Source organism: Agelaius phoeniceus, chromosome 3, assembly GCF_051311805.1.
Source record: "Agelaius phoeniceus isolate bAgePho1 chromosome 3, bAgePho1.hap1, whole genome shotgun sequence".
NCBI lineage: Eukaryota > Metazoa > Chordata > Aves > Passeriformes > Icteridae > Agelaius > Agelaius phoeniceus.
In genome coordinates this window covers 78,071,699-78,094,288 of record NC_135267.1, presented here as the reverse complement: position 1 = coordinate 78,094,288, position 22,590 = coordinate 78,071,699, and the positions used below count along the sequence as shown (strand labels likewise).

General features: G+C 40.2%; 1 long non-coding RNA gene across 2 annotated transcripts in view; it reads right to left on the bottom strand.

The window, feature by feature from the left end:
- Positions 1–1,259: 1,259 nt before the first annotated feature.
- Positions 1,260–22,590, bottom strand: part of LOC143693583 (uncharacterized) — a 28,962-nt gene continuing 7,631 nt past the window's right edge. Inside the window, exons 2-5 of one of the 2 annotated variants that reach the window (XR_013181419.1) lie at positions 22,447–22,546; positions 22,007–22,086; positions 20,926–20,976; positions 1,260–3,605 (exon numbers count right to left, since the gene is read on the bottom strand). This is a non-coding gene — a long non-coding RNA (uncharacterized LOC143693583). The other variant, XR_013181418.1, reaches the window with a different exon arrangement.

The window sequence follows — 22,590 nt, the reverse complement described above, 5'->3', positions numbered from 1 at the left end:
TGATCACACAGAAAGTGTGTAATGTGTAATATTAACCTATGTATAATACTAAACAGGGCTGGTAGCTAGTTTGCTTAAGTCCAAGGAAGACTCTAGTAGGTTTAGTAGGTTTCACCTGACTCATTTTCTTTGAGCTGTGGTATCACAGTAACTTCTGTTTACTCCTGTAAAGAGTTATATATATATATATATATATATATATATATATATATATATATAAATCTATCTTTTAGAAAAGCTCAACCTTTTTTTCTCTTCCCACATCCACTTCTAGCAATAGATCAAAGCCTGGGTTTACTATTGTACTATGTGCCTCATGACATCTTGTCCTCACATACCAGAAAGTGACTGTCTCTAAAGCAGTAAGTAAAGCAGAGTAAAATAGCAGCAAACTGAAGTTTTTCTATCTTTGTCTTTCCCAGGAGGGTTAGGCTGAAGAAAACTAAGACACTCTGAAGGATGCAAAAACAAGAATGAAAAAGAAGTCATCTCAAGAAGGGAGAAAAAAAGAAAGAAGAATATAACCGTAGGCAGAATGTCAAATTGATATTTGGAATTCAGAGTGTTACACTAGCCTGACTATACTCAACTTTGACCACCTACAGCAGTTTTTATATCATCAGTTTTGTGTCATTAAGTAATTAATGTTGAGGTGATGTGCCATTTTCTTCCATATAACTTGCATTCACTACACATCATATGGTCATCATTTCAGTTTCTATTGCATAAAAGTACTTAACAGAAGTCAGTTCCTTTCTGACTTTATATATTTAGTGTACGTGGGTTGTGTTGTGGATATTTTTTTTGTATTTCCAGAGAGCAAGTGACCCAAAATAACCAAACACTCTGAAACACATTTCTTCCATCTAGAAGACAAAGAAGCTTACCCTTAAGAAAACAGTAAAGAACAGACACACAGAAAACTCTTTACTGGCTTAATAGGCCCCATGTCATACCATCATAGAATCACAGAACGGTTTGGGTTGGAAGAGGCCTTAACAATCATCCCGCTCCAACCTGTCAAGGGCAGGGACACCTTTCACTAGACCAGATTGCTCAGAGCCCCATCCAACCTGGCCTTGGACACTTCTTAGGACATTAACAACTTTTCTGAGAAACCTGTTGTCTTGGTTTGAAAATACAGGTGTCTGCTAAGGAAGGCAGAAGTTTCTCTCGAAACAGAAAATGTAAACCCCCTCCCTTTGAATTATTATAATTTTGAATTAAGGGGCTCTCATGCCCCTTAATTGGGCATGATATGGGAGCAGGAGCAGCAGTTCTTTATTTGGAAAAATAAAAGTAAAAATAAAAATGCAGTAATACAAAATAACACTGACAGAGTCAGAATACAACCTGACACCCTGTGGGTCAGTGTGTTGGTAGCAGTCAGATTAAATGGTGGCTGCAGTCCTCCTGTAGTGACAGATGTGGTTCTGTTGAAACAATGAACTTGTAGAAAGGTGTCGTTTTTTTCTGAAGATCCAGTAGTGTTGTAGATGGGCTTGGTCTTCTTCTGGGAATCTAGTGGGAAAAAGCTACTTCTCTGGGAGCCCAGTGGGAAAAGGCTGACTGTGGTGTTCCAACTCTCAGATCATATCCAGATTGGAATTTCTGTCTCCTCCCCCTGTGCGGAGCAGCTCACAATGGGCGATAATCAATGTGAGACTCAGTGGCCCATTAACAGAAGATATTTCCTGGAGGGAGGATTGGTTGTGGAAGAGATAAAGAAAACTGCCCCGCCTGGTTTTAGCAGGTGGCCCAATTAACAGAAGATAACTGCCCCACCTCTAACAGATGGCAATAGAATACACACCCCCAGCCACATCTTGCATTTACAACCTAAAACACCCGTTCAGTGCCTCACCACCCTTACAGAACTTCTTTTAATCTAAACCTACTCTCTGTCAGTTTGAAGCCATTCTCCCTTGTCCTGTCATGCTCTTGTAAACAATTTCACTCTACCAGTCTTGTGGTCTTCCTTCATGTACTGGAAGGCCACAGATAGGTCACTCGGAAGTCTTCTCTTCTCCAGGCTGAACAGTCCAAATTCTTTTCCCCTTTCCTCTCAGGAGAGGTGCTCCTTTCCTCTAATCTTCTTAGTGGCCCTCTTCTGGACTCACTCCAACAAGTTGATGTCTGCCTGTGCTAAGGGCCTCAAAGCTGGGTGCAGAACTGCAGCTGTGGTCTCATGAGAGCAGAGCAGAGCAGAGAGGCAAAATCCTCTCCCTGCTTTTGATGAAGCCCAGGGTATGATTGGTTTTCTGGGCAAGTGCACACTGCCACGCCATGTCCAGCCTCTCTCTCATCCACCAGCACCCACAAGCCCCCCTTGGCAGGCTTTTGATCTGCTCATCCCCAGTCTATATTCATAGTGGCTCCCCTGACCCAGGTGCAGGACCCTGCACTTGGTCTTCTTAAATCTCATGAGATTCCTATGCAACCACTTTTTGAGCTTGTCCAGGTCGCTCTGGATGCCATCCCTTCCTTCAGGTGTGTCAACCATACCACCCCACTTGGTGTCTGAGGGTGCACTTAGTGACGTCATATTCTGCCTTTGCGTAAATAACCACGAAATGACACTGACTACATAAATTTACATACAGAGGACTATTTGGCTGTATAAAACTGTGCATCCTTGAGTGACTTTCAAAAAGAGATATGTAGGTAGGTATCGGCCTGCTTCTACAGCAGGCAGAGGAACTATCCTTGCTTTACCACATTTGATACAGTACCAGTTATCCCACCGTAGTTTCATCTGTTTTGTCAGTCTGCAACAAGAGGCTGCCTAGTGATGAACTCTCCCTTCTCTACTGCCCACAGAGGGATGTACAGTGCAACAGGATGAAACATCTTCTCTGTTGTGGCTCTAGTCCTTGCAATAGCAAGCAAAACAATTTTGGGCAAGCCTCCTTTCTTCCTCCTAAAACATCTGCAACATCTAAAAATAGTAATGTCTGTTACTGGAACCTTGAGCGGATGATATTTAAATGAAAGACAATTTCTGAACTTCAAATAATGTTGAAGAAATAGGATGATGAGGAAAAATTCTTCTTTTGGCTGAAGAAAAAAACCCAAATGCAAGTATGTGCATTAATGAAATAACACTATCCAACACCAGTCCTTGATGAGTTTGCCTGTTAATGGTGGAGGAGGAGGGGAAATGTTAATGACCCCTTGACCTCCACAGTAAATCCACACTTGAAAGGGAGGGGATTAAAATGTCTTGAAAATCATGTGCTAGAAACTGAGAAAGCTTAACATTTTCCTTATGCTGATGTCAGATGACTTTCTCAACCCCTACATCAATTATACATGACTCCAGCAGGTTAAAACTGAAGGACATGAGTGCTGGTATGTTAAGGTAAGAGTTCTTGTAAAAAACTTTAGGTCTCTTGACTTGGCATGGCTCCACCTTACTGCTATTGTCCAGCGGACTGCTATGAAACATCTGAATTGTCTACACAGATTACCATGATTGTCTTCTCCATTTTCACCAATTTTCCATTTTGTGAGTATGGGAGTACATGAACATGTAATCATCCCAGTGGAGAAAACCCCTTCCAGTTTTACAGGCCACTTGTGCTGGGCTCAGTTAGTTCTTCTTCCTGAAAATGCAGTAAGAATTCATCCAAATTACCAGCTCTGCTTTGCAGCATGAAAACAAAATTAAAAAGAAGAAATACAAGCATAGCTATAACCTACCTGAAAGAGGAAAAATATAAAGCTCTACTGAAGAGTATAAAGAAAAAAAAGTTCAGTGTGGTAAAAAGAAGATATAATAATCAACATGCTAAAATGATACGTGTTAACAATTATAAGGAAATATTTTATAAGATACACAGAAATAAAATAAAAAAGAGATGTTCAAATTATCTAACTCAGAATCTCTCAAGAAGACTAAACCCTTCTGCATAATAATAGCAAATGTCTGTGTGACACCAGTAAAACCTTGTCTGATATTACAATAAATATGAAGAGGAAAAAACATTACCCTAAAACATCAGCAATCTGCCTTTGTTCCAGTAATAAAGTTATTACTTCTGTGAATAACACAAATGACTGAAGATTTTTACAGCCACCCTGTCTGTGCAACTCTCAGCTGCAATGAAATTGCCTTCTTACTCCAGAGAGACAGAAAATTTAACTTGTAGGCATCTGAGAGCTGCTAGCACAGTGCCACATTTTTACTGGGGAGAAAACAAAAGAACCAAGCCAGGCTCACATTTTTTGTTCACATGATTTCAATTCTTGTAAAATTATATCCACCGGAGCTTGGAAATGTAATTTACTACTTTACGTTACTATACATATATATCTTTATATATATTATACATATTATATACATGTATTAAAAATATATATAATTGTAGCTATTATGTAAATATAAATAAGTGATAAATTTGATTCCTGGAGGAATCCCTCCATTGCCATCCACTGAGTCTGAAACCAGCTGCTGCTTTCTGACCAAATTGGAGGCAGATTCAAATCTTGGTTGCCCTAAACGTATTTCTGAAGTAGCATCAACTACTCCAAAGTCTTTTGGGGAATTCATAGCATGTGTTGCTCCGTTATGCTGTATACAATGATATATCAGCTTGTGGGCTGCTGTGGCTCACTGACTGGTACTTCTGCCATCCATAGTCACCTTGAATGGCATCTCACCGTATGAATATTCTCCCTGCAGGAAAAGTGACCACCTGTAAGCTCTGCAGCATGTTTGTAGAAAACCAGCATGAGTTCTTCCTGGTGGGGAACCTGAGCACTCAGCCACCATGGGTGCTCACCAGCACACTTAGAGGAACACACTTTTTGTTCAAAGCCTGGCTGCAGAGTCTGAACCAGGAAAGGCTGTGGGCTGAGGCTGCATGGGGCCACATTGTGAAAAAGGACTGTGCAGTGCCAAGAGCTTAGAAGACTAAACAAAAATTATATATAAAGTATATTAAACAAATATATTTTATGCTATAAACTTTTGAGTTTGCTTTAAAAGCTGTTTCATTCAATTAGTCTCTTTTCTATTTTTAGTTATTTTTCTATAACTTTTCAATAGAAAAGTTATCTTTCAAACAAAAAAGTTATTTATCCCTTTGCTATTCTTTATCTATAAGGTGTTCGCATTTCTGAATAAGGAACTATAATATACAACATGTCAGAAGCAGTACATGTATCTCCGAAAAGCTTCAGGTCAACGGGTGGGTGAATTCTTCAAATTAACCTAGATATCATTTTTAGGATGCTAAATATTTTTCCAGTTTGAAAATTCATTATGTTTTGCCATATGTGCAAGGTAGATGAGGGACTGAAAATGGCTTAATAGCCATATTTTTGACAAATATCCTTTATCAACAACAAGAAAAAAACCCCAAACTATACAATATCTTAAAGACTAGCACTATTCTAAATTGTACATTTAAAAAAATGGAAAGTAATTGTGTCTGTCTTTGACAACCATCCATCTCCAATATTAATGATTCTCAAAAAGTCAGACAGGAGTGGTTTATCTGAAATTCCTTTGAACAGCTTCTCTACTGTCTTCCCACATAAAAAGACTTGGCCCACTCTGCTATGCAAGGATAGAGGAAATTGGTATTGCTTTAATTTCTTTGTGTGCTGACATCGTTGCCTAGTTATATTTTTCCCTTTACCCAAGGGCATATGCATCTCACCTCCACAAAAAAATTCATATTACAACAGGACCTTACACATAATTTAAATAAAACAATATACCCTCTTTAACTGAGCAGGATGAAGCCCCATTTGGACATTTGAAAGGCACTCAAAAATCCAAAGGTTTGAGGAATGTCTCCTGCAGATTGTGTGAAGCTTGAAAGTGTCTTAGGGCAGACTTTCTAAAAGGATGGGACAGCCCTGGAGCACTGGGTTGTGTGCAGCCCAGAAGGCACCAGCTCCATTGCTTCCCCTGCTGCCTGGTGAGCAGGGAACAAGAACACCCCATAGATACAGCAAAACAAGACAGAGGTGATGTTTTAATGCTGTGAGCATAGACAAATCATGAAGAGCTTCTTTATGCCCTTCTTCTGCTCTACACCAGTGCCCAGATTCAGCTCCCTTTCAGCTGTCACTGTTGCAAGTGCAGAGTAGCTGTGAGAAAAAGTGTAGGATCCTGCAGGACATAAACCACACTGCTCCTGGGTCTGGGTTATGAAAGCAGCCAGGACTTGTTCTTTCCAACCTAAGGGAGATACAGCTGTCATGGAAAATAATTATAGATAGATCCTTCCAACAACAAAATGGTTAAAAATCCCATAGGGCTTCCAACTGTCTGTTTTGTTATTTTGGAATTTCTAGGTTGTTTTTCTTTAAATTTCTAGCTTTGTTCTCAGACCATTGCTATAATGCTTTATAATATAATCTGTTCAAGACTCTTGCTGTGTTTCATTTGCAGCTGTACAGTGTACATAGCAATTAGCTGCTGATGTGCTGTTATCTGGTCTCTAGTCTTTAGCATGCTTTATTGTACTTTTCATTCTCCATATGCCGCAGAAAGACAGTCAAAGTCCTAATCCCCTTGCACAAAAAACAGCTTTGAATTTGGGGCCTATCACATACTGAAATGCCTGATGAACTTTCTGTGCACTTGCCCTGGTGTGTGTTTGTGCCTGTGTGCACATGTATGTGTGTGTGTGCCTGTGAGAGGCCAAGAGAAGGAAAGCACTCTTTCAGATCCACCTGGGCAATACAGGAGAGCATACTGTTAGAGATTTTGGCAAGTGTAATGTACAAAAATATATCGAAGAAACAAATTTGATTTGTATCTGAAAACAATTATCTTTTTCTGAAGGTGAGTTTTCATAGTAGGTAGGCATATTCCTCCACAGCAATGTAAGCAAACACCAGCAGAGCCCCAGACTTGCCTTAATTATTTTGATACATTTTTGTGCCTTGTAAACAATTATTTATTGTCATGTTTGGATTAAGAAAGTGGTAACACAGAATTGTGACTGCTTCAAAATTTCAAAAATTAGGAAAAAGTAAGACTAGGATCTTAATAATGAAGAATATGGTCAACAGAATGACTTTCATGAACAAGGTTCTAGAGAAAAATATGATATTCAAACAGACCCATGCTCAGTAATTTGGATGAACTCCTGATCTTGCTAAAGCAAGTAGCAAAATTAATTTCCTAAAGTGACATGTGAAAAAATATATATTTCAGTGCAGCTTCCTTGTATTTGGACAAGATATGATTGGGTTTTTTTAAGGGTTTCAGGAAACCCATTGCTTTTTGGCAAAAAAACCCTCTCTCTTACAACATAAACTGAAAATAACTACGGTTTTTCTAGAATCCTAGATTTTTTGGGATGTGTAGAAAAGTAAACAAAGTAAAGGAATTTCAATATAAAGGAATTAAAAAGATATTTTGCATCAAGCTCTCTTTCCATTGTCTCCCTTGACAATAATTTCACAATACCTTTACTTTCTGCTAATGTATGGCTGTGACTTCTCTTGAGCAACTTCAGCATCTGAAGTACAGGCTGAGGTTTCAGTGTTGCCTTCCCTGCAACAAACCATCTACTTCATGAGCTGCCCATGTTATTAAAATTCGTGATAAAGATGTGCTCCTCATGGACAGAGGTGCCAGTACCAGAGGAACTTCTCTCTGGCAGCCTTTGGAGGACAGCTCATCGTGCTCACAGTTTAATAAGCATTAGCATACTGCTCTCACCAGTATGACATGCAAACATTAATGCATTTAAGTTTCACAACATCTCTGCAAAAGGAAAATATCTGTGCCACCTTTGATTATAAAGGGTATAGTTTAAGACAGGAGTGGCTACAGTACAAATTATTTGGCTAAAGGTTGCTATCCATAATGGAGATGCCTACTACAAACATGGCCTCCCTGAGGTGGCCAGAGAGAAACAATTCCCTCTGAGAGATATTTATCTCATCCTAAAACAGGAATGAAGTAAGTCTGATACACTGTGCTCTAGACATATTTCCTTCTCTTAATTTCTGGCTTCTGGAGGGAGACAGACATTACAGTCTCAGATACAGAGTAGAATCATCTGTGGGGAGGTGACCCTCACATAATTTCCACCCTACATGCCAAACTAATAGAAAGCTTGCACTCCAAGTGAGACTTGCATCAAGGTCATCTAAGTGCCAGACACAAGCTAACAAAAAAACCAAAAATCTTTGTCCAGTAATACAGGGCACAGGTGTGAACAGAGCTCTGTATATACAGTGTGGCATATTAAGAAAAAGAAGGAAAATGGGAAGAGGGGAAAGAGAAGGATGCTATTTTAGCAGTACGACTTCCCTCAGAAGCTCTTGGAAGCCTTCAACCACAGGGAAATTGAGTCTCCTCTTTCAGCCTCACACACAGCAGAATTCTATGTGTGCAATCTGGAAGCCAGGGTGAATTTACAGTAAAACTTCCTACAAAGGAGGAGAGACTTAAAACCCTCCTGGCTGTTATCACAGCAGCTGAGTTTCAAAATCAGAGAGTGGAAGAAAATCAGGGAACCAATATTTAAAGTTCCTTGAGACTGTCTTCTGTCCCTGCAGCCCTCAAAACAGAATGGTTGGAGAGACTTTGTGGCAGGGAGTTTGTGCTGGGCACAGCCTGGTCACTCCTCTCAGCACAACCAGGCAATAGGGATGGTCCTGGGCTGGTCCATCCATATCTAAAACCAGGCACAAGCTGACACTGTTTTCAGCGGATGATCCATGTACCCAAAGTCATTTCTCACCTCTTAATCAGTTTCCTGGGATTCAGCTGAGCTGTTAGCAGAAGATTACATTCTGCTTCCTCCACCACCAGTGGTGTCCAATGCCAACAGTACTCAAGTGCCCTCAGGAGTATTACTGTTTCCATAAGCAATGACAGGAGAGGGTGAGCTTTATGAGCTGGATATTTTATTATTTTGTGTCTGTAAGAAAGGCTGTTCGCCATACTCAGGTAAGGCAAATACAAGATGTTCCTTAGCTATATGGCACAACATACAAACACAAGCCAGAGGCATAAAAATATAAGATCCAGCTTTGCCTTGGTTGCTATCCCCCATCCCTTTACCTTCCGATAATTTTTATGTACATAAACATTAATGTTTTTTTCAGTCACTTGACCTTGTTTTCTACTATTTTTTCTTCCTGCCTTCCCTGTTGCCAAAAGAATGTACAGTTTTTCAGATGGTTAAAAACAATTTTCAGTTTCAGACAACTACAGAAAAAATCTGCATGGATTCATCTTTCTCCTTCCCAGCCAAGGAGAGCTGACAGAATGTAGGAATCATCCCACATGTTTGTGTGACCATGTACCTGAATTTGAGGCACAGCACAGTGTTTGTACTTTGTTCTGATCTTCCCTGGGCAAAGAGGCTAAAGGCAGTTACACCAGCTTGGCCCTCATCTCACAGCCAGAGTGATGGACCATAACTCTTGGGAGTTATCAGCCTTGCCCTCTCTGGGGTCCCAGTAATGTTCATTGCTCTCATTTGGGAGCAAGACAAGGGTTGAGGAGGCACCAAGGGCGACCCACCTCTGTGCCCTAGGTTCTTCTAGGCACTCTAATTCCTTCTGATTTTGAAGGCTTTTCCTATCATCACATCTGCCTGTCTCCCTGTTTTTCTTCTCTGCTCCTTTTCTTTCTCTCCTCATGCACCCTTCCAGCACCTCCTTCCCAGTAAAATGCAGCACAGGGAGGCAGAACAGTCTGGCATTGGCCTTTCAATATATTTAAATACCAGCGATTCACTGAGCTGGAAAATTGTAAATCTGCAATTTTATTGAAAAAGGTGGTCACCCTGTTCTTTGGAGCCATGTTCAGAGACAGCAGCATAATTAATGGACCTTTATGCAACACAGAAGCAAAGAATGGCAAATTTATTAAGACCGGTAAGACGATATTTTTAATTTCTAAGAAACCAACTTTCCATATCTAGTTTTGCTTATTGCTACATGAAAAGAAAGGCTGTTTAAACCACCCTGTGCAGGTGAAAACACTGTCACATAATTTTTTTTCCCCCTTTGAACTAACACGGGTGAGGACAGCAACTGACACTGAGGGATTACTAATGTCTTCTAACCGTGTGCATGTGGTGCCTACTCTGCACTGTGTCTAGACACCTTCCTAGCATCTCATGTAATAGTGTTTCAAACCAAACCAGAGGCAGACCAGTGCTGTCAGTACAGCTCATTTTAGTTATAAAGGGCATGCTTACTTGATGTGCTGCTGGGAAAGTTAAGCGAGACACTCAAGCCATAAAAAAAGCTTTCAATTGGGCAATATAAAAGGGGAGGCACAAGCCACCAAGTGGAAAATAAAGGTGAAAGGTTTCAAAGGTAGGATAGGAGTCTTTCACATACAGGGTGAGTATAAGTGAAATTAAATGAAATGAAATAAAGCTTGTCATCATCCTTTTTACAAAATGTGGGTGGACTGAAGTAGCTGTAGTGAATTATGGCAGTGCTGTGAATTATGTGTGCAAAGAGCTACTAGACAGATGACATAACCCCAGTCTAGAGTATTAAAAGGCCACAGAGCTGTACAACTGGCCACAGAAATATGGAAGGTATGATGAAAGATGAAGCACCATCTTCTTTGGGGAAATGCTTTCGAATTGGACACCATATGAACTTAGAGTGGAGCACCTCCTCCAGAATAACTAGAAGTGCACATCTCATTATTCTGACTAAGAATACTTTCTCCAAATTAGCAAAGCCACTATCACAGCAACATGTCTTCCAGAATAAATCCTTAAGCAACTAAGCCCTGTGAGGAAATAAGTACTCTACAGAGAGGATGGGGAATATAGCAGCTCTAGAACAAGCTCTTGGTTGCTGATGGCTGCTTCCCTTTTCTAGGTAATTAAGACTTCCTAACACCCAATAGAAATGGTTGGCTAGGGCCTGACACTTCAGTGCTCTTGGAAAGAGTTCTGCCAAATAAACATAACTAAAATGCCAGGAAAAAAACTGACTTCTTCCATCCTTTCTGTTCTCCTTATTCTGGCAGTTCTGTCATACAGTCTCCCTCATTCTGTCATCCATCATTCAGGACCTGAGTCATGTGCTTAGCTCCTCATTTACACAGCAAGCCCTCCAAACACTGAGCATATCTGAAAGGGTATGAGCTAATGGTATCTGTAAAGAGAAACTATTAATTTGACCCCATGATATTTAAAAATATCTATATATTTAAAAGTAGAAGAGCATTTCAATTTATTTCCCTACCTATGTTAAGCTGCATCATTTATGAATATAGCCTGTGGATAAAGACAAGATCATCTGCTGTGAGCTTGAGATACCAAATTATCATTGCCTGTTATGATCTTTACATAAATATTTGGGAAGTTTATATATTAATGCTATATTTTGTCAAGGATTCTCTCTCCTGTTAGCACCACAGCCTCTTCAGGTTCTTATTTTCTGTGCTCTCAGTAGTTGCATATGGTTATAGCAAACCAGGCCTGATGAACCACAGGCACATTCACTTGTTTCCATATCTGGGTGCAGCACTCAGTGAGAGGAGCCACTCAGGCATATGGCCTGTAATAAGCTGAGCTCCAGTGAGTTGGAACCTCCTGCTTCAACAGCTACTTGGCCATTTGTTTTCTTGCTGCAGCACTTTGATTGTTTTCCTCCCTTTGACAGAATGATGAAAGCAGCTAGGGGGTTTATGTACCACCTCCACCAAATGTTACCCATATTCTAGTAGTCAGGTAGAAAATGGGGGGATGATAAGGGAAAAGGTGCCCACTGACTCTGGAAGTCCTGAGCATTAAAAGCTTATATCCTGCTGGAAGAGAGACTAATGTACATGCAGACAAAACTTCCCAAACCAACTATGGTGGCTTTTGTGGATCTTTCAGCTGAGGTTGTCCATGCAGCAACTGGCAGTCTCAGTTTTCTCTCTTACACCAAAACTGGGATAATTATTTTTTCCAGTATATATATTTGGTAATTATTACAGAATGTAGTTTAGAAGCACATCAATGTAAAGTTATTTGAATAGTTTAATCCACCTCAGTGAAAAATATAATTTACAGCCAACAGGAGACAAAGCTAGTGCAATGGCAAAATAGGAAATAAGGCTGGAATCTTTCAAAAAAATGTGTGGAAAAAATATAGGCCTTTGTTCAATGCAAACATACAACAGAAACAAGCAAGAAAAAGCTAAGCCTTATTCCTGGCCTAAAGAATGCCAAGTCATATAATTTCTGAGGAGAATTCAAGGGGACTTCCAGTAAATTTGGCCTTGTTTCCTTCCTCTCATGCCTATATCTTAACTACACAAGCTGATCAAACGTTTATTGCTACTGAAGATACAGGACAACAGCTGTGTTGCCTTTTGAGCCCCAGGACAGCACAGGGAGAGTTCTACATTTGTCCTAATTGGAAGAAACCGAAAAGTTTTACATCAAACTGTTTTGCAACAGAGAGGCGAGCTTTCAGTTGCAGTGAATTATTCATGAAATGGTTCTGCTTCCCACAGAACATTTCAATTTTTCATTGAAAACCTGAGCAGGCAAACCAAGAAACTGCATGAAATACTTCAATTCTGAAGAGCCATCACAGCACTCCAGAGATGCCAGTCTGTTTCTCTGTTGAGGACTTCGCCTCTCCCCCAAATTCCATTTCCCAAATACACTGGGCAGGCAGCAGCGCTGACGCATACGTCCCCAGCTATGTGTTAATTATGAAAGATGAAAAGAAGTCAAGGAGTTATAACTGTGTGTTTATTTGTTGGGACTTGAAAACTTCTACCACCTCTGTCATTGTTTCCACAGGATAGGGAGCAAAAATGCAGGAAGAGAGGGCAATGTGGAAGAAAAATGGGCATGAAACCTTTCAACTGCAGCAGCTAGTTTGTGTAGGAAGTGGAGCAGAGCTACAAGGCCCTACAAAAATGAACAGGAGAGTCACTGAAGTATGAGAAACCAATGAGCAGAAAAAGAGGCCACTCGGTCTTGCTCAGTGACAACCATAGGATGTGTCAGACAACTCTCATAGACAAGTCAGCTCAGCACCTAGTCTAAAAGCAAGATGCAAGTGAAAGTGAATATGTAGTGTGAAGGTGAAATTATACCCAAATAGGATCACAAAAAAGTACAAAAATTCAGAAGAAAACTCTTTGACATCCTCAAGCCAAAGGTATGCATTGACAAGAAAAGCAAATTTAAAATCAATTGCTTGACTGAACATTCTTTCTAGAACAAATTGCCTTTGATCTCTCCAACCAGAATCTCAGCTGGTCTTAGATAGCTGATTTCTGTAAAATTCATGCCCATTTGAACCTCTTGCCCTTAGTGAAGTGGCATATTATCTAAGGTGAAAGATACATCCTTTGGTTATGCTTAAACTTCTGTTTAAGCAGAAAATACCATGAACTGGAAGCTTCAAAAGTGACAATGCTTCCTCTCAGCTATTGAAAAAACAGAGGTAAGAAGTCAGTTTCATTCCTGAGATCAAAATAAAAATGGCATTTAGTTTTGAAAAGACAAAGGAATCATCTGAAGCAAGGCAAAGACTGGGGATGTTAATGTAGGGGAGCTCTTAAATATATCTGTAAAGAGGATCAGAGATAAACATACAAAAGGAGCTTGACACGTTTCTCGGAGGGAGAAGTTATGAATGACTGGATATGTTTGAACCTTGGTGTGATGACTTTCAGAACCAAAAGATCAAGAGATTCTTGATCAAGGGAATCTACGAGAGACAGAAAGAGAAGCATGGGTGAAAGAATATAAGCCCATAGCAAAATACCTTCCCCTCTGTGTGTCAGAATACCTTTTTCTCTGTGGTGGGAAGGAAAGGTCAAAAATATATGAGCACCTGTCTTTGAAACCTGGGTAGCTTCCACTGATAGCATCAGAAATAGTTTGATTTGGGCTCTGTTTGAGGAACAAGTCCTGATCAATTCTCATCTGAGTGGTCCTTATGTACTCATCCTCTGTACAAGGGAAAATAATTGGTTATCTGATCAGATAAGGAAATGCCAGACAGGATACTTGATTATAGCAGAAAGCTGATCTATGGAATTAATTAGCTTCATGATTCTCTGAGTCACATAGAAAAATGGAGAAAGAAAAAAAAAAATTATTAGATGCTGACAAGGAATATACAGGATTGTTTGGACTGCTCCCAGTGATTCCCAAGGCACAAAGTTCAGCAGTGCTTCTAGGGCTGCTCCATAAAAGCCTGGCATACAGTCTCCCCCTAGCTAAGTGGGCAAGTTTGTCTGCAGAAAACGTGGATGACTTGGTCACTGATAGGAGCTCAGTGACAATACACAGAGTAGCACAGTTAGAGATCCACAACTACCCTGCCTTTAGCCATTCCTTTTCCCTTGGTACTGGTCATGCAGAAACTAGCTGTAACAGCAGAGAAGTGGCTAACATAGCTGGGAGGGCATGCACCATCTCCATGTCCTCCTGAGGTTTTATATGAGGCTGCTGCTGTGCATAGGTGCTGCCTGCCTGGCTGACACCTGTTGGCTCTGTCCCTGTGCCAGGGCTCCCTGGCTCAGCTGCTGCAGCTGCCCACAGACACTGCTGTGCTCATCTTTGGGCAGCTGACCACAATATGACAATTGCTATTGAGACAGGCAGCAACATTTCTTTCTCCAAGACAGAGTGCTGGCAACTGTTTCAAAATTCCTTGTTGAATATTCCCCTGTGTGTGTGTGTGCATTCTGTTACTTGCAGTATCTGCTTAGAAGTATTAAAGCAAAATGTCTTTGTCAGTTTTGTCTTTTTGTATTTGACAATTGCTGATGTCATTTTACTTTTGTTTGTGAATGGAAACCTGTTTGCTGCTGAGTCACAGAAGAAGGCAAGACATAATAAGTATATCTCCTAATCAAACCAGAAAGTTGTGGATCACTGGAATCAGAAAGGGAGTCTTCTTTTAACCAGCAACAGCAGAACAGAAGGACCCTGTTTCCTGTGCAGAATTCCCTGTCATTCACATGCTTTGACTGATGTGAGTTGCATTCCCCAAAACACAAATGTGACTATCAAGAGCCAGTAGCAGATACTACCCTTTATATGAAACAGGAATAGAGGAAACCCAGTATTCCCCATATAGGACCCCTAATGCAGCTGTCTGCTGAAAGAAATTATAAAAGGCAAACCAGGAAGCTGAAGCACAGAATGATAACTTTCATATCCATGTTTTGATTTCCAGAGTGTTTATCCCTCAGTATTCCTAAGTCTTTCAAATGGGTTGACCAAGGCTTGGAGTATTTGAACCCTTGTCTGCATTTTTAGGTTTTAGGAAAATTCTACTATCACTAATACCAGCACATTTCTGATCCACTGGGAGACAGCAGCATCACAAGAGCTGACTGTGTATCCACATGGTGTTGAGTCATTACTACTTGATTCTCTGAGACCGAGAGGACATGTCCACACAGTGTGTGATGATAGAATTCTTAGAAAATTGGCAGGCTATAGAGTCCACTGAGGCATATGCCATCCTTGCAAACACAAAGTCAGGTGAAGTAATAACCATAATGAAGACATTGAGCTAATGAATGAAAAAACCTGAGAGCAGGAGCCTACTACACTGTCATTATGGAGATTACAAGGTAGTTCAGCTGGTAGCTTGAGGGATGGAATAAGAAAGCAAGATATCTCTTCCTCAATATAAATTAAAGGCTTTCTTGGACCTCTAGAATGAGAGAACAATATTACTAGGTGATCTCAGCCTTTTTAGAGACACTATGTAAACCTTCCAATGTTCTTCACCAGCACAGTACAAAATATTTTCCTCAACTCTAGTGGCTTAAAAACAGCTACCACAAAGTCCTGTGTGTTTCTTCATGAGAGAAATGGTGTTGCTGAAGTTCTGTGGAGATTCGCAAGAGGGATCATGGTGTGCTTCTGGGAAACGCTGGTCTCAACAACCCTAGTGGTGGATCAAAGCTCAAGATGTGCTCAAAATGATCCCTGGATTAAACTCTCACTACCAAGAGAAGTGTCTTCATGGGTGTTCTGGCTTGCAAGTATTTTCTGTTTCTTACGGCCAGGTTTATTTTGCTGTAAAGGATTCACGGAAGCAGACAGCAAGGTAATGCACAGAGACTTCCCTCAGGTCACAAAGAGAAGAAAGTATCATTTCCAAAACTGTGGCTGGCCACTCACCATGGTGGAAGGCTGTAGTGCTAATGCAGACTCTTTTACATGCACAACTAGGAATGTAATGCCTTTGAGAGGCTTACAACACCTACAATTCTCAGCTTTCTCCTTTCCTCTCTTTTCGAAATTGCCTCACATCCAACTCAGTGCTGCTACTTCCAAAGTCCATTCCCCTGAGGAAGACCAGAAAGTCATTCTGGTTTTCCCCATTTTATTTGCATCCACAGTAATTATTCAGGCAGTAATTGAAGGGACTTTGAATATTTATTAAAACTACATCAAAGGTGTAGCGCTGCTTTTTCTTTCTATATGACCTGCAAGGAAAGAAAAACGCCCCAGATAATTGCATTCAAGTTCAGGTTATTTAGTCCCATAGCTTCCATCTGGGTATTTTTATCTACAGTGGTGATAGACAGGGTTTTGTTGTTGTTCATGGGTAATTTAGTTCTCTGCATGTGTTTCAAGCATTTTGCTAAGGAGCCACATTGTTTGTAATGACATTGATGGTGAAGTTTCTTCACCACCAGCCCCTCTCTGAGGTCCTACACTGTCTGAGGGGAATGGTCCCAGACTCACAATTTCTTTGCAGGCCAAAAGGTACACTATAGCTCATTATCTCAGAGAAGAACTCCAGAAGGATTGAAATCTGCAAGTTTGCTCAATGTGAGCAGCAAAGAGAGGCTGATCCCATGCCAAGCAAGAAAGTTCAAGCTACGAGAACATCAGCCTGCTAAGCCACTTGATTGCAGACTAAGCAGGGATAAACACATTTTATTCACTGCAACATGATAGCTTCAAATAGATATTCAAAATATATGTCTGAAATAATTCCTTCTACTCACATTCTAAAAAGATGTCATTGCCTCAGTGCCAGGGGAGCATATTACATTTTTCCTTTGTCATCCCTTTTTCATGGCTATGACATTAATGGACGAATAAGCACAGTATTGATTTATCTATTTATTTTAAAAAAATCCATGCATTGATTAGAAAATCATTAGCATCAACTGGTCTCGGGTCTTTCTGACTGTTTATAATTCTTAAAAATATGCATATATTCTTTCAAAAAAAAAAAAAAGGAGGTATGGTTTTGTTGTTAAGTGTGAGCTATGATTTTCCTTTGTTACAGGTTATGGCAACAAACTGAAATAGATGCCATTCTGAACTCAAAAGGGAACTAAAATTGCAGCAATTTAAAATTTTTCTGGTGTCTGGTTCATCAAGGACTTCAGTCTACCTTGTCTGGGGCTTGATATTTTGGTTATAGTTGTATGTTTAAAACCCTTTTAGCTTTCATGGCATAGAATGGGAGTTGAGCAGAAATGCCTACCACTGTCGGTCTACATCTTTCACAGTGCCTGGTGTTGGAGTATTTTACAAATTTATTTCCCTCCAGCCCAATTACACATGAAAAACTGAGGATTTTGGCTGTTCCAGCATGTCTATTGTGTTAGGGTACTGTTCTTTCCTTATGAGAATCAGCCTGGGTCATAAATGGGGTTCACTTCATTTTTGTGCAGATGTGGAAAAAGTAAGGAGGCTTTATCCTTGGTGTTTGGTTTTACTTCTTTGAGAGACAGATATTTCTGGTTTAAGCTGTCTTCCAAATAGCTGGGATTCATTAACCTGTGGAGCCATCTTTTGTGCTTGTGCCTCACCAGCCTCTAGAGCATAAGGGATTAGATTTGACTAGACATTTAACTTTTTTGACAGCAGTGACTAGTGGAGCTGAATCCCACTGTAGGTAACATCTTCTGCTGGTTTTATTTGTCAGGGCTGGGTCCAACTCACTTTAGCACACTGTTCTTGCTCACATCCTGTCTGTTCTGTACACTTGCCACAACCAGTTAATTCTGTATGAGGCACTTTCTTTCTGCAGTTCCATATTGTATTTTCATAGGTTTTTCTTCCTGCACCAACTGAAAACTATTAAAACCATAAAGTGCTTCAAAACAAGCAAAAAGAAATCTCTCTTCTAAGTATCCCACTTGCTGCTGGCAGCTATTACTTCCAGTTCAAGTCAGATAATTTAAATTTTGTCTAGATATCTCCCACATTTCTAAACTACCTCCTTCCTGATGGAGCTGTAACTTTTGCTGTCCTGTTCTTCCACTCAGAGTGGTTTTTTTTTTCACATTACTCCTGTTAACATATCTTGTTGAGTAACTACTCAGGGCCAAGGCATCTGGCAGAGGTCTGCTGCTCTCAGTGCCTATGTCAGTCCCTAAGTGCCTATATGGTATACTTAGTTACAGAGGTTGCACAGGGCCAAACTGCTCTGTCTGCATTGGTCCTTGCTTATCTGGATTGGGGAACATATTGCAAAACATTGCAAACCTCCCTAAGAGGCTCCCACCCAATCAGGGGTTTTTTGCCTTTTTTTTTTTTTTTTAGCTTTGGCTGGTTATTTTGGGTAAAGTTCTGTCCCATTGATGGCAGTAAAAATACAGACTGATATCAAGAGTCTTGTGACTCAATAATATAAAACTTTTGATTTTCTGATTTGTGTTATGTAATGCAAATCCCCAAAAGGATTCTGTTGATGTAATTTCTGAGGGGTCATTATTAGATGCTGATTTTAAATACAGTTGTGTTTTGACAACTTAGAGATAAATTCCCTGCTTACAGAAATGATGGGTTTACACAGAGTAGCGTAAAGTATTTTGATGTACAGCAAACCTTAGTTGTTATTCTAATCAGGTTGCAGTACATTTGATGTATAACTCCAGTCCTCCATTTACACTACAGCACAAAAAATTGTGCATGCGTGTGCATATTTATACTTATAAATACACATGTACCCAAACTGTACATACAGGTATATTTATATGCACACCAAAACTTTATACACACAAGCATATATGAAAATATATACACAGAAGCAGATGTATATAAATCTGTGACCTCTAGTGATCTATGATAAAGAACTACAAATTTGGTAGGGAACAAATACAATTTTCTTTTTTTTTTTTTTTTTTTTTTTTTTTTGTTTGTTTGTTTTTTTTTGTTCTTTTGTCTGGAATGGGTTACACACCCTGTGAATGGAGCTAAAGAAAAGCATAATTTACAGCAGAGAAGGGAAATGGTTTTGATATTTATGAATCACTACTGTCAAATTTCTGCAAGGTAAAGTACAATAGACAGGGTATATACACACAGCAGCCCCCTTCATGTTTAAAACATTCTAGAGAGCTTAACAAGTGATAACCTAAGATAAAGCTGCTGTTGGGTCAAAGAATGAATTAAACAAGTGTTGCCTTTAGTCTTGACATGAAAGCATTTACAGAGCCAATGTTCTAAATCTCTGCTGGCAGAATATTCAGAGGTAGAAAACGATAGAGCACTTAAGATGCACAGGCCCTTTCAGCTATGGATTTATAATGATATTTCTGTAGAGCATTTGTAGAACACAAAACCTGACTTGGGCAGTAAGGAAGTAATACTTCAGCTGGATATGTAGGGCCTGGAAATTAGATATGCAGCTGGAATTTTAAGAGCTAATGAAAACCTGAGAATAGTTCACCTTCTGGGGGATGGACAGAAACAGCATCTGACTTTGTGAACCTTTCCCCCCCCACCCTTTGCTGCTTTCTTAAATTCACGTGACTCAAGGCTTTTTCTTGCTTGTACATTTTGCAGGTACACTTCATGATTACACAACTGCCAGGCTGAAAGCTCCTAAATGGGTGTCACTGGTGCAATGGTTCAGTCATAGTTAATCCAACAAACTACTTCCTTTTATCCTTAGTGAATCAGCCTGAAGCAGGGGAGAGGGGAGTTTCCCTCTGTGCCCAGTCACAGAATGCAGCTGAGCAGTTTATTGTGTTGCTGTCATTGTGTGGACAGACACCTGTCAGCCAAGATTTAGAAAACTGGAAAGATCTGGGTGGATGCCCCTTCCTATACAGCATCAGAAATCTGAAGGATGGTTATGGCTTGCAGCTGTTCCTTAACTGATCCCAACATTCAATCCAGCTCTTTGATATGGGCCATACTCTGTTATAGTCTTGGTCTAACATTATATTAGAATGTAATTAATTAGAATTTCTCTCTTCTTGAACCTCAAATGTGCTTTTAAATAAATTGCATTCACTTTTAAAAACTCTGTTTCTAGTGTAAAAAGCCTCCAGGAAAACCAGAGTGGATAAGAACGGAGAGGAAACTCTGAGGATGCTTAGAATTAGCCAAGCCTCCAGTCCCAGACAGAAGCCTTTCATCACTCCAAATTTTTCATGTAAAATGTAGGGCTAAGGACTAAATTGTCCTTGATCAAGATTTGATTTTTTGAACAATGTGTTTCAGGATCATTCCAGTAAAGAGTGAATGTGAATGAATTTGAAAGAAAGTGGACTTTAACTGCTTAACTCCAGACTTGCTATCCAAATCTCCTTGGTTGCCCACACTCCATCAGTGTCATGACTTTTGTTTTCCTTTCTGTAAGCTCCATAAATGCCCAGTATTCCTGACTGCACACAAAACCTCTTTCTGAGCATATGCAGTCTGAGATTCTGAAAAGTATGTGAACAAACACTTGTTATAGAGTACACCTCGCCCACAGGGACAGGATCAGACACCAAACAAACCAGACAAGCACCTGTATTTCCTCTGAGACACTGCTGGTTAGGAATGGCCGTGCACGGGGTCTGTGCCCTCGGCATCCTGCCAGAGACCAAGCACATCACTCCATGCTGGGCAACGGGCCCTAACCTTGGCAGGACATCTAGCCTAAGCACAAGGCCATTCCCCTGGGCTTACTGTACCTGCACAGGAAAATGCAATGTGAGAGACTAACAAAATCAGAAGCAGTAAGGGCACTCACCTGCACTCTTGGAGATGTTGGGAGTTCAGGCCCTCTCACACAAAAGGCAACCTTTGGACAAAAAATTGAACTTTACAAATCCATTCCTTTGTGTAGATCCCGTTTATATCCCCAAGATTTATGTAAGGTGTGGCAGCACTTTTACTCAATGTACCATTTAATTTTACCTTCATAAATGGCTTCAAGGAAGTTTACCCGAAGAGTGGGTGCTTCCTAAGGATTGGCAGCTGATGGCAGTAACTCATTAGCACTGTAGATGAAGGGGGCTGCAGCGCACATTTCCTACCACAGAGATCACTTCTCCATAGTATAGAGCAACCACTCCATGACCATGCTGCCCAGTATCACTAGGTGTAAAAACTGCTTAAAAGGCTGCTGCTAATATGTACTGGAGGTTAATTGCAGGACTAGGGAAAGCTGATGTTTGCCTGAAAACAAACACCATATACATTTGTAGTGGGAAGTTGTAAACAAGGAGGCATGCTGGGTACGTAGCCTCAAGCTAGCAGAATTTTTAAAAAATCTTGAGATTTGTCTTTACATTATTTATAGGCTGGAGAAGATTCATTGTTTGTGAAACAACAGGAAGCCTTTGTGCTACATCTATCGACAAACTGAAACCTTCTTGGAGTGAAATTTGCTTTGATATCCTGTAGAGATTTCCTCCTAAATTCTGAGTTTCTTAAATATGCTGCTCTGAAGACTGCTCCTTCTCTCACATGCTCATTTTCTTGCTATGCCTCGTATGGTGCGTGAAACATTTCACAGTGAACTAAACCCCATGTGGTGGGAGAGAATTATCAAGGGTGCATGGTATCTTTAAAGAGAAAATTAGTAAAACATTGATTCTTATTAACTCAAATAAAAACAAATATCACTAAAGCACTAGCAAAGAGTGAAAAAACTGTTATGTACACAAAGTTGGTGTGTTCTCTGCAGAACCCAGCATAAGCTAAACATGTTACTTTTATAATATTATCAGAAAGCAGGGAACAAAGCAAGAAAGAGAACTGAAAGACTAATTCCTCCCCCAGGAAAACAAGACACAACACTGTGTCCTAAGAGAATATTCTCTACTCACTGTGATCCTTTATCCTTCGTGGCAATGCGAGAACAGTCAGCAAAGGCTCAGTGGGCAATATTCCATTGCTTGTAACTCTTCTGAAGTCCAAGATAGCACACCAGAGATTAACACAGCCCATATCAGACTAAAAACTGGGTTTGCATTTTATATATTTTGATTTATTGAACTGCAGTAGCCCCTAGAGGCTCTTAGCAGGACTGCTGTCCCATTGTGTTCCATGTGCTAACAGGAGAGGACAATGACGGAACTCTTGGGCCCTCTCTTGGACTTCACTGAGGTCTGGCACAAGCTCAGAAGTTTTCTGTGCTTTCTTTCCAGAGATCAACTTCTTGTCCTCTTTTGTATGAATCACTGAGTGAGGTTCTCTAATAAAGACCCTCAAAGTTGGTGGAGCTACTACTACACACAGCTTGCAGTTTGCACCAACTCATCCTCACCTGTTGCAAACAAAATCTCCTTTGCCAGAGGGAAACAATGACCCTGCCATGTTGTAGATGGGCTTCACAGCAGAGATCTTCTATTAGCCAATCCCAAGAGCTAAGGAAAAAACAACAACAACAAAGATAAGAAGGCAAAGCTAG